Source organism: Hippocampus zosterae, chromosome 3, assembly GCF_025434085.1.
Source record: "Hippocampus zosterae strain Florida chromosome 3, ASM2543408v3, whole genome shotgun sequence".
Classification (NCBI taxonomy): Eukaryota; Metazoa; Chordata; class Actinopteri; order Syngnathiformes; family Syngnathidae; genus Hippocampus; species Hippocampus zosterae.
Window position 1 is genome coordinate 15,175,603 of NC_067453.1, and position 13,635 is coordinate 15,189,237.

The following is a 13,635-nucleotide window of genomic DNA, read 5'->3' on the forward strand; positions in this document are numbered from 1 at the left end:
GCTCGAGGGGGCAAAGGAACCTTTTACCGTTTACACCGACCACAAGAACCTTGCTTACCTCCGTACCGCCAAAAGACTAAACCCCCGTCAGGCCCGGTGGGCCTTGTTTCTCACCAGGTTCGACTTTATTCTCACCTACTCCCCCGGGTCGAAGAACACCAAGCCCGACGCCCTCTCCCGTCTCCACGACCCCACGGGAGGGGACCGGCCCCCGGAAACCATCCTCCCAGCTCAGTGCATCGTGGGGGTCGTCCAGTGGGAGGTTGAGCAGCGGATCCAGACTGCCCTGGAGGGGGTTCAGGTGCCGGCGGGGTGTCCGGCGGGGAGACTGTTCGTGCCTCCGTCCCTGCGCTCGGAGGTCCTGCAGTGGGGGCATGGATCCAAGGTGGCATGCCATCCGGGGGTGAGCCGGACGGTGCAACTCGTCTCCCAGCGGTTCTGGTGGCCGGAGCTCCGGAGCGACGTGACGGAGTTCGTCAGGGCCTGCACCTCCTGCGCATGCGGCAAGTCTTCCCGTCAACCTCCGGCGGGATTGCTCCAACCGTTGCCCGTTCCGCCACGCCCCTGGTCCCACATCGCTCTGGACTTCGTCACGGGCCTTCCCCCCTCCCGGGGCCGTACGGTCGTGCTCACGATCGTGGACCGCTTCTCCAAGGCGGCTCATTTTGTGCCCTTGTCCAGGTTACCGTCGGCGCTGGAGACCGCCGACCTCCTGGTCGAACACGTTTTCCGCCTCCACGGCATTCCGACGGACATTGTGTCTGATCGGGGGCCCCAGTTCGTGTCTCGCGTCTGGAAGCGGTTCTGCCGGTCCCTCGGAGCCACTGCCAGCCTGACCTCCGGCTACCACCCCCAGTCTAACGGACAGGCGGAGCGCGCCAACCAGGATCTGGGGGCGGCCCTCCGCTGTGTGTGTCTCCACCGTCCCGCATCATGGGTCGACCACTTGCCATGGGTGGAGTATGCGCACAACACCCTCGTCTCCTCCGCAACCGGCCGGTCACCGTTCATGTCTGCCTACGGCTACCAGCCGCCGCTGTTCCCGTCACAGGAGGGGCAGGTGGAGGTCCCTTCCGTCCAGCATCATCTCAAGCGGGCCCATCGTGTGTGGAGGGAGGCCCGGGCGGCATTGTCCCGCACGGCGTCCCGGAATCGTCAAATCGCGGATCGTCGTCGGCGCCCGGCCCCCTCCTATCTGGTGGGGCAGAAGGTATGGCTGGCTACTCGGGACCTTCGCCTGGCCGGTTCCTCGGCGAAACTGGGTCCTCGATTCACTGGTCCCTTCGAGGTTGAGGCCGTCATCAACCCGGCTGCTGTCAGGCTCCGTCTACCTCCTACCATGAAGGTCCACCCCGTCTTCCACGTCTCCCTTCTCAAACCCGTCTCTTCCAGTGACTTGGCTCCTCCTCCCACGCCGCCGCCCCCTCCGCGGGTCGTCGACGGTGACCCGGTGTACACGGTTCGTGCCATCCTGGACTCTCGGCGCAGGGGCAAGGGCTTCCAATACCTGGTCGATTGGGAGGGCTACGGGCCTGAGGAGCGGCAGTGGGTGCCTCGCTCCTGGATCCTTGACCCGTCCCTTCTGCGCGACTTCCACACCGCTCACCCTTCCAAACCGGGAGGTCCGCCGGGAGGCGTCCGTTGAGGGGGGGGTACTGTCACGTTCCGTGCCTGCCTGCAGGGGGCGGGCTTTTCTTTTCCCCGACTGCACACCTGTTGTTAATTTCGGGCTGATCACCTGCCTTTATCAAGCGACTCCGGCAGTCATCTCACTGCCGGAGAATTCCATGCCGTGCCATATTGCACCCGCGCTCGATCTCGCTATTGTCAATTGACCCGTTGCCTTTTTGCCTTACGGCCGTTATTCGCGTTTTGCTCCTAGTTGTTGTATTGCTCTTATCTCCGCCAAATTCAGGTCCTCCTCGCGTCGTGTTGTTTTCCGCGAGCGTTTTCTGTTAGAGTACCCTTCTTGTTATTTCCTGGTCCTTATTTGACCAGCGTTTTGTGTTACCGTTTTTCCCTGTCGGGCTCTTTCTGTTCTTTTGTCATTAAAGACACTTTTTCGTTGACAAGATTTTTTCGTTGTCTGTTCCCCGGGGATCCAACCTTTATTTCATTTGTTCTGCACGAAGCGATAGCTATCGCTTCGGACAGAACGTGACATTCTTAAAGACAATCCAATCAAAGATTTTATACATACCTGTGAGAAAATACCTTCCTCAAAGTCGATGACAGAGATATTATATTTATACCCCTGGCATAATATTAAATAGTGACGTGAGCTGGACTGTTTTCTCGCTGTGACCTACCTTAGCTAGTTGTACATGTTGCACCTTTTCGGATCATTGCACACTTTGACAATTTTTTTTCTTTTTTAATATTTTTTTAATTTGAAAGGCACAATGCACATTAGTTAATGAATCTGAAACTATATCTGTGTACATGTGAAGTTATCATGCAGCTAATTTACATCGGTAGTCCCTTTAAAGGTGACATAAACTACCATTTTTAAAAATGGTCATTTCATGATGTGGCACCGTCACAAAGTGCACCCCATTAAATGCACAAAAGCTTTCACATGTAGACAAAAACTCAATTTCCAGGTTTAAGACGGTGAGACAGTCAGCAGCCGTCAAAACAAAAACAGTGTATGCAGCAAACATATTTTGTGTCTTACAACAACATTGAACCATATTTACCATGAATTAGTGCGATAGTGATTTTGCGAGAGGCACGTGCTCATTCATTCTGAATGACGACCTTACTCTCATTCATTTGTCCACCTATCCGATTCAAGGACACGTCATCCAATATGCATCCATTCGGACATTTGAAATTGTAAATGCGGTTCAGTGTTCAAACACTATTATGTTTATTGTATATACTGCATTTTTACGAGTTTGGCGACAGCCGCCGGCACCATGTCTAAAACCAGGAAATGGCCATGTACAGCAGACTTCCTGGCTGCATCACTGTCAGCCAATCAGATAAGAGTGGTGACACAGCCTCGCTCAACCCCAGATGGCCGGCACTTTAAAACTACCTCTGAGATGGCTCTGAAAAGCGGTTCCATTGTAACCGCTCGGCCTCGAAAAAAGCTAATGGAAAAGGGATCAACCATTGCCAAGTAAGGCCGTTTGTCTCAGTGTGGAACAGGGCTAATGAAAAAGCACCATAAGAGAGTATATGAACAGAGAATCATTACGGACGGGGTCAGACCTTCCACATCTGTGGCTCCAAGGTTGGCCACATAATTGATCTTTCTGGTATCATCCTGTGTCACTGATGGTGTAGTGGTACACACGCCGGACTTGTGTTCCGGCAGCATAGGAACAGTTCCCACTCAGTGACGGTGTGAATGTGGGTGTGTATGGTCATTTGTCTCTATATATGCCTTGGGACTGACTGGCGACCAGTTTAGGGTGTAATCTGCCTTCCATCCGAAGTCAGCTGGGATAGGCTCCAGCAACTCCCCGTGACCCTGTGGATGGATGGATGGTATCATTCTGGTACTGTACTGATGTTGGGACTGAATATGTTTGACTTTGAAATGAATTCTACTTTCTGGCAAAGATAGTAAAACAACTCCATTATGTGGCCACCATCGTGGCTTGACCTCAACCTTATTGAAAAAGCATTTGCAGTGAGTTCAGAAATACACAGGGGACTTCTTTACAAGCAGTTATTTACTGATGTTTGACTGCTACGTTGGAAGGTCCACATGAAAGGCCAACATGTCCCAATAAGGTTGTGACATCACTAGAGGTGGGAATTGATAAGAATTTAGCTATTTTGATGATCAATTCTGCTTATCAGTTTGATTACTGACCAATCTCTTATCAATATGATTGGGCGAAGAACGAAATAATCTAAACGATTGACACCATTATTGTTCCATGATAATACAAAATATTATTTCTGCACAGTGCAGTGTGATATGGACCAAATGTTATATCCTGAGAACAATATGTATCCTGTATCCGGATGCAGTGTTTTTCTGGAATATTGGGTTGGAATAATGGGGAGTGAGATGGTGGCCCCTTTAAGGTCCCTGAAAGTGTCAAAATGACCTTTAGTGCATATGTGGATTTTCTAACTGACCATCTTCTGCGATGGCATAAAAAGGAGTCAAATTGAGTCAATTTCTTTACATAGCGCCGATCATCACCGAAGTCACCTCAGGGCACTTTGTAGATGGAGCAGGGCGAGAACCACAATCCTGCCACACTAAGAAAATAGCTGAACACTGCATGAGCAAGCAGGGAAAAACGGTTTAAAAATCTGTCTCTCTCTCGCTCTCTCTCTCTCTCTCTCTCTCTCTCTCTCTCTCTCTCTCTCTCTCTCTCTCTCTCTCTCTCTCTCTCTCTCTATATATATATATATATATATATATGTATATATATATATATATATATATATTTGGGGGGGTTGGATTGGATTGGATGATTTACGACTAGTATTTTCAGCGTTCTGTACAATCTATTCTTTTTTTTTCAAAATTGTTTTTGTGATGTTATTTATTGGCGATATATTTTTTAAATCATGTTGATGATTGTCTGGTGATTTATGGAACATCTGTCATCTTCCGTACCGCTTGATCCTCACTAGGGTCGCGGGGGGTGCTGGAGCCCATCCCAGCCGTCTCCGGGCAGTAGGCGGGGGACACCCTGAATCGGTTGCCAGCCAATCGCAGGGCACACATAGACGAACAACCATCCACGCTCACACTCACACCTAGGCACAATTTAGAGTGTTCAATCAGCCTGCCATGCATATATATGGAACAATCAAATGTATTCTTGACTGGACGTAATGTAGTGCATACAACAGCATACTCTTTTTTGTGCAGCAAATATTAATAAATGTAAGCAAATCTCTATTAGATACTGTATGTAATCTCTATTATTTCCATTTAAAGGTTAGACAGTTAGCTCCCTCACCTCTGGATGTGGTCTGAATTCATCATCTCAAAGCCGCCAAGTTGTGAGATGGAAAAGGATCAGGGTTTAATATATACAGTACATCTGTTCATCCATCCATTTTCTGCTCCGCTTATCATCACAAGGGTTGAGGACATGCTGGAGTCGATCCCAGCTGTCTTAGGACAGTAAGCGGGGGACACCCTGAACCAGTTGCCAGTCAATCGCAGGCCACACAGAGACGAACAACCATCCATTCGCGCTCACACTCACACCTAGGGACAATTTTGAGTGTTCCATTAACCTGCCATGCATGTTTTGGGAATGCGGGAGGAAACCAGAGTACCTGGAGAAAACCCACACTTGCACGGGGAGAATGTGCATACTCTACACAGGAAGGCCGGAGCCGGAATCGAATCTTGCACCGCTGCACTGTGAGGCAGACGTGCTAAGCAGTCGACCATTGTGCTGCCCTATAATATAGATATGCTGTAAAAATAATTAAAAACGTTTTAAAAAGAAAGAAAAGAGACGAAAAGGAGAATTTTACAAACAGTTGATGGAATTTGTTTTGGTGTTGTGGCCACACAGTGGTGGATGTGTACGTACCAATGCACCTTGATCAGGTAAGTTCATGCTAACTATTGGGTTTAGAAAGGAATAATGTCAAGGCTTGAAAAAATGGGAATTTTCAGATGTGGAAACTTTGTATTGGAATGTATGGGAAGAAAGCAGGAATTTACAAAACTGAAGAGTTTTGCATAATAGTGATTAGATTTTATTTTCCTTTTTTTATTTGCGTGTTGAATGGGTTGTTTTTTTGGGGGGGGGAAGGAATATTTTGAACAAGACTTTCTTGGTATTTTTGGGTTGGAGTGAGTCATAGTCAACTCTAAATTCAAGTGTTTGTTCTTCAATGAAATCACTGATATTCCAATTTAATATTTAAAATCTGGTAAAGTTCTACTTGGAAATAAATCTGTTGAAATGTCATGATGTTTAATTGTATTATTTTGCTTGTATGTCTACTTGTAACAACACAAACTGTTTATATTTATGCATGAGTATGGTACCTTTCCATTAAATTAATATTAATTGCTAATTCATTCCCCATGGAAACATTTAAATTGGGATGTTTCCAGAATTTCTCATTTTACTAATATAAAAGAAACTTACCGGTAAGGTAATAGAAAAAAAAGGGAATTGTCCACCCCTGTGTCGCTGACGCACACATTTTACATTTCAAAGCAAAAAATGCCAAGGAGAGCAATGCATTATTAAAAATACTTATTAGAAGGGATTATCTAAAGCAGTTGCACTTGTAGACTCCCAACATATCCTTACGAAATGTTTGGAAATGTGCTTATCTTTCAATAGTGTCCACATACGAAGGGGCCGATAAGCCCGGAGGCTGACGTTTAAGAAATACTTGTATAAATGTAAAACAGGCTGATGCTGATATAACGTCGCCCTTCGGGGGTATGGGGCATTTTGAAACAGAATCAGGCAAAGCAAATTAACGGGGTGTATGTCTTTACCCCCCCCCCCCCCCTCCCGCCCCTCCTCCCATTGGCTGCATGGCCTATCATCTATCTCTGGACGATGGTGGTGTTGTCATGTCGACTGGCCCACAAGTTACTATGACAACAGCTCACCAGGAAGCACTTGCTCAGGAGGGAGGTTATTGCCTCCTTGGGGATGGAGGAAGGACATTGGAGCGGGTGTATGTTTATACAGTGTATATACACACACACACACACACATATATACATATATATATATATATATATATATATGTACATATATATACATATATATATACATATATATATATATACATATATATATATATATATACATACATATATAAATAGCGGCTGGATAGCTCAGTTGGTAAGGCATCGGTTTGGCATACGGGAGACGGTGGTTCGAATCCCGCTTGGGGCAAAAATGAGCACATAACACCATCCAGTGTGGGTCCTTGGGCAATATCCTTCACGCTAATGCCTACCTCATACAATGATGAGAGACAATAAAACGAATGACATGCCGGCTCAGACGTCGCCCGGCCAAACAAGGTCTGCGTCAGGTGCTGGGGAACCAGAGCACCTTGATGAAAAATGGGCTACTGGAACAAAGCGGAGATGGGCGAGATACGATAACATGGCTACTACTCAAGCAACCCTAGTCAGAGGGGTTACATGCAGAGAATGTGGGCTAAATGGTTACTTCGAAACCCACAGTCACGGTTGACCGCGAAACAACTAGTAGCTCAGTGTTCCAACATCCACAAACGGCAACTGCTGTCACAACTTGAGATTGATGAGGTACAACGCAGGTTCCATGGTGAAGGGCCCCAGGCTGCCAGATCAGAGGAGGAGGTCATACAAGAGATTGGGAGGCAACCCCCAATGAATGCAGATGATGAGATTGGGTGGCCAGCCCCAATGAATGAAATGCTGAGCGAGGCAGCAACTGACCTGAAAGCTAAGATCATGGCGAGAATGAAAGCGGGGCAACCTAGAAACCGATTACAACGGCTATGTGAAGTACCATCTGAAAGTCTCATAGAAAGTGTGAATGCAGCACTGAGGGCGATCCCTACCGTAACGATCACAGAAACCAATGAGCTGATATACGCTTCAGCATCAGTGATCCTGGAGACTCTGGGCTATAAGAGCAACCATGGAAGCCATGAGATACGTTACCCACCATGGAAAAGACGGTTGGAGGCTAAGATCAAGGCGGCCCGGAAAGATGTGAGTCAATTGACGGAGGCCCAGAGAGGTGTGATGAAAAGGCCGATACATATGCTGGAATACATATATATATATATATATATATATATATATATATATATATATATATATATATATACATACATATATACATACATACATATATATATATATATATATATATATATATAAAAAATAAAATAAAATAAAATCCTCATCTCACCCCTCGGGTGGTGTCCGTCCCTCATTCAGCTCGGGTCCTCTACCAGAGGCCAGGAAGCTTGAGGGTTCTGCGCAGTATCCTTGCTGTTCCCAGCACTGCACATTTCTGGACTGAGATGTCCGATGTTGTTCCAGGGATCTGTTGCAACCACTCATCTAGTTTGGGGGTCACTGCCCCGAGTGCTCCGACCACCACAGGCACGACTGTCACCTTTACCTTCCAGGTTCTCTCCAGCTCCTCTCTGAGCCCTTGGTATTTCTCGAGTTTCTCATGTTCCTTCTTCCTGATGTTTCCATCACTTGGGACCGCTACATCCACTACAACGGCTTTCCTCTGCCCTTTATCTATGATCACGATATCTGGTTGGTTCGCCATTACCATCTTGTCAGTCTGGATCTGGAAGTCCCACAGGATCTTCGCTCTGTCATTCTCCACCACCTTCGGAGGTGTTTCCCATTTTGACCTTGGGGTTCCCAGTCCATACTCCGCACAGATGTTTCGGTAGACTATGCCAGCCACCTGGTTATGGCGTTCCATGTAGGCTTTCCCTGCCAGCATCTTACACCCTGCAGTTATGTGTTGGATCGTCTCAGGTGCCTCTTTGCACAACCTACACCTTGAGTCTTGTCTGGTGTGGTATATCTGGGCCTCGATGGCTCTGGTGCTCAAGGCCTGTTCCTGAGCAGCCAGGATGAGTGCCTCTGTGCTGTCCTTCAGGCCAGCCCTCTCTAGCCCCTGATAGGACTTCTTGAGATCAGCCACTTCAGTTATGGTCCGGTGGTACATCCCGTGTAGGGGCTTGTCCTCCCATGATGGTCCCTCTTCCAGCGCCTCATCTTCTGTTCCCCATTGTTTGAGACATTCTCTGAGTACGTCATCTGTTGGAGCCTTCTCCTTGATGTATTCATGGAGCTTGGATGTTTCATCCTGGACAGTGGCTCTCACACTCACTAGCCCCCGGCCTCCTTCCTTTCGGCTTGCGTACAGTCTCAGGGTGCTGGATTTGGGATGGAACCCTCCATGCATGGTTAGGAGCTTTCGGGTCTTAACGTCCGTGGTCTGAATCTCTTCCTTTGGCCACCTTATTATTCCTGCAGGGTATCTGATCACTGGCAGGGCATAGCTGTTTATTGCCCGGGTCTTATTCTTGCCATTGAGCTGGCTTCTTAGGACTTGCCTCACTCGCTGGAGGTATTTGGCCGTAGCCGCTTTCCTTGTTGCCAGTTCGAGGTTGCCATTGGCTTGTGGTATACCAAGGTACTTGTAGCTGTCCTCAATGTCTGCTATTGTTCCTTCTGGGAGTGAGACCCCTTCAGTGCGGACTACCTTTCCTCTGTGAGTCACCATCCGACTACATTTCTCAAGCCCGAATGACATCCCGATGTCACTGCTGTAGATCCTGGTTGTGTGGATCAGGGAATCTATGTCCCTTTCGCTCTTAGCATACAGCTTTATGTCATCCATGTAGAGGAGGTGACTGATTGTAGCTCCATTTCTGAGGCGGTATCCATAGCCTGTCTTGGTGATTACTTGGCTTAGGGGGTTCAGTCCTATGCAGAACAGCAGTGGGGAGAGTGCATCACCTTGGTATATGCCACATTTGATGGACACTTGGGTAAGTGGCTTGCCCTTGGCTTCAAGTGTGGTTTTCCACATCCTCATCGAGTTCGCAACGAAGGCTCTTAGGGTCCTGTTCACCTTATACAACTCCAAGCATTCAGTGATCCATGTATGTGGCATCGAGTCATAGGCTTTCTTGTAATCAATCCAAGCTGTGCACAGGTTGGTACGTCGGGACCTGCAGTCTTGTGCGACTGTTCTGTCAACCAGGAGTTGATGTTTGGCTCCTCTAGTATCTCTACCAATGCCCTTCTGTGCTTCGCTCATGTATTGATCCATGTGTCCACTTATCTTAGTCGCAATGATGCCTGACATGAGCTTCCATGTTGTGGAGAGACAGGTTATTGGCCGATAGTTGGATGGAACTGCACCCTTCGAGGGATCCTTCATGATCAGGATTGTTCGCCCTTCGGTTAGCCATTCTGGGTGAGTCCCATCCCTCAGCAGCTGGTTCATTTGTACTGCTAGGCGCTCATGGAGTGCTGTGAGTTTCTTTAGCCAGTAGGTGTGGACCATGTCCGGGCCTGGTGCTGTCCAGTTCTTCATATCTGAGACTCTTTCCTGTATGTCTGCCACTGTTATGGTAACTGGGTTCTGTTCAGGGAGGTTGCTGTGCTCCTCTCTCAGGGTCACCAGCCATTGTGCACTGCTGTTATGTGCAACCTCCTTCTCCCATATGCCTTTCCAGTACCTTTCAGTTTCCAGTCTTGGTGGGTCGGCTCTGTTGTTAGGACCCTGCCACTGAGCGTACACTTTCGCAGGTTGTGTTGCGAACAGCCTGTTTATTCGTCTGGCCTCATTCTCTTTCGTGTACCGCTTTAGGCGACTGGACAAGGCTTGGAGCCTTTGTTTGGCAGTTTCGAGTGCTTCAGGTATGGTCATCTGGATGTACCTCTCGGGTATCGGCCTTTTCATCACACCTCTCTGGGCCTCCGTCAATTGACTCACATCTTTCCGGGCCGCCTTGATCTTAGCCTCCAACCGTCTTTTCCATGGTGGGTAACGTATCTCATGGCTTCCATGGTTGCTCTTATAGCCCAGAGTCTCCAGGATTACTGATGCTGAAGCGTATATCAGCTCATTGGTTTCTGTGATCGTTACGGTAGGGATCGCCCTCAGTGCTGCATTCACACTTTCTATGAGACTTTCAGATGGTACTTCACATAGCCGTTGTAATCGGTTTCTAGGTTGCCCAGCTTTCATTCTCGCCATGATCTTAGCTTTCAGGTCAGTTGCTGCCTCGCTCAGCATTTCATTCATTGGGGCTGGCCACCCAATCTCATCATCTGCATTCATTTGGGTTTGCCTCCCAATCTCTTGTATGACCTTATATATATATATATATATATATATATATATATATATATATATATATATATATATATATATATTCATTCATCTTCCGTACCGCTTGATCCTCACTAGGGTCGCGGGATGGTGCTGGAGCCCATCCCAGCCGTCTCCGGGCAGTAGGCGGGGGACACCCTGAATCGGTTGCCAGCCAATCGCAGGGCACACATAGACGAACAACCATCCACGCTCACACTCACACCTAGGGACAATTTGCGTCCCTAAAAACGCATGTTTTTGGAATGTGGGAGGAAACCGGAGCACCCGGAGAAAACCCACGCAGGCCCGGGTAGAACATACAAACTCCACACAGGGAGGCCGGAGCTGGAATCGAACCCGGTACCTCTGCACTGTGAAGCCGACGTGCTAACCACTGGACTACCGGGCCGCCCTGTATATATATATATATATATATATATATATATATATATATATATATATATAATGTGTGTGTGTGTGTGTGTGCGTGTGTGTGTGTGTGTGTGTGAAGTGAGTGTTTAAGTGGATAGTGCAAATTGCTTGAAATCACAGAAAATACACGCGTAAGTACACATAGCCGATTTTGCAAAGCAGTTCGAGTAACACATAGTTGATTTTGTTAACCAAATAGGATACAGTAATTGCCCATGTAATTTTTAACTTAAAAATAAAATACCAAAGTTTTTTTTTTACACACACACACACGCGCACACACACACACACACACACACACACACACACACCCACGCACACGGTGTGTGTGCATGTGTGTTGTTTTATATGTGAGGCTAGGAAAAGATATGGTTGAATAGAGTGAGAGGTCTCCGGTACACTTTGGGGGTCATGCCCACAGGCTGAAATGGGGCTAGGGGCGATAATAAGAAGCATCAGATGGGCTCCTCTCTTTTGCTCAACATTTGTCATCTAAACGTCAATGAGTCAAGTTTGGAATTATGCCTGAGGTGTGTGTGTGGGGGCGGGGGGGTTGCTCACAATGCTTAATTGCCCCATTAGCGCTGGCAGGGTAAATTGGTGGAAGGGCTAAGTGTATATTATATTGAAAACAACAACAACCCCTTCCATTCATTCACCTGAGGGTACAGGCAAAGTGGCCATCATGCAACAGTCAATGTAGATTTACTTGACAAAACATATTTACATGTAATTTCTCTGCGCCTACCTTTTTTAAAGCACGAGTTCAAATAAACTGTAAATGCAATGCTGCATTTGGAGATCTTGATGTGCCGAAAACCCCCCAACCCAAAACAAATAAATGAACTGTGAGTGCGTACGCATCAGATAAGACAACTAAAACTGCAACTGCAGATTTACAAATAGAAATGGAAATGTAATAACCCGCGGCACGATCATTCAAAAGATCATTGCAAAAAAGCAACATGTTCTATTATTGAAGCATAGAAGCATAACTTTAAGACCATTTGATTTTTTTTTTTTCATGATAGGACTAAATTACCTTTTTTTGGTCGACGGTGGTTTTGAGCGGAATTCAACAATGTTGATTATTTACTGCATTCAGTATGTTTCTTAAAATTTGTATAATGATACTTGATGTTATCATCACCATTACCTGTTTCACTTGATGGGCGAGGCAAAATCACATGACGCTTATTTAATAAACCGCCTTCCCCCTTGAGGCCTCCATTTTGACTTATGATGACCAAATATGGTTGAATGCCACAGAAAGGATGACTACAGCACATCATCAATGAATGACGAGAAATGAAAAACATGGAAAACAGGTCAATAAATATATGGCCTATGGTTACACACGGGTGCACACACACACACACACACACACACACACACACACACACTCATGCACACACTCACACAATAACATGCCTTTTTATCTCAATGAACTCAATGACCACCAGAACAACAAGAGGTGAAAAAAACTGCATATTGGACATAAAAACAAGCCATCTGATTTATGATTATGATATCTGCAGGCATGTGCCAGGCACACGATCACTTTGAGGCTTTTTCAAATCATAAAACAATTATTGGATGAACAATAAACGTGGGTCAAGTCTCACCGAGCACGGTTTTAATTGGCCAACGGATCAATTCCCTAAATACCTAAAGGCTTCATAATAAATGAAAGGGGGGGAAACCCCCATCTAATTGTGAGTGTAGAGGAAAATATTAATATTCATGTATGACTCATTGTGTGAGATGACAGTAACCTTATTTGTTTCAGCTTTGTTTTTTGTTGTTTTTTTGCTTCAAGATATTTTTTTCCTCATTGTACAATTGTTAAGGGTGATGTCAGCCTTGGTAAAAATATAAGGTTTGATTAGGAGAAAAAATATTTCTAAATGTTTAATTCTGATTTACTTTTTAGCACATGCACAATGGCAATATTGCACATCCAGTGTTTAAAATCACAATAGTATTATCATAACAATGGAGGCGACGCGCGAGAATGGCCAGAGAAGGCAAAAAAGGTCATTTGTGATGACAGACATGGATGAGCTTTTAGACTTAAACAAAACAAAACAAAACAAAATAGAAGAGCATATAAAACAAAAACATGGACACTTGGAGCTCCACCTTACATGATGAGTAAACAAAACAAACAGAAAATCGATGCAGGATAGATGTTGACTTTTATTTTCATACATTAAAATCATATTATTGTTCAAATTTGCTCAATTTTAAAGGCTTCTTATATGCACAAGCATGATAGGCAGACTCGTAATCATATTTTTGTCATTCAAGCTGCGGTTTATTTGGAGGCCAATGTCACAATAAATGTGAACACAAAAAGGGTAAAACATTATGG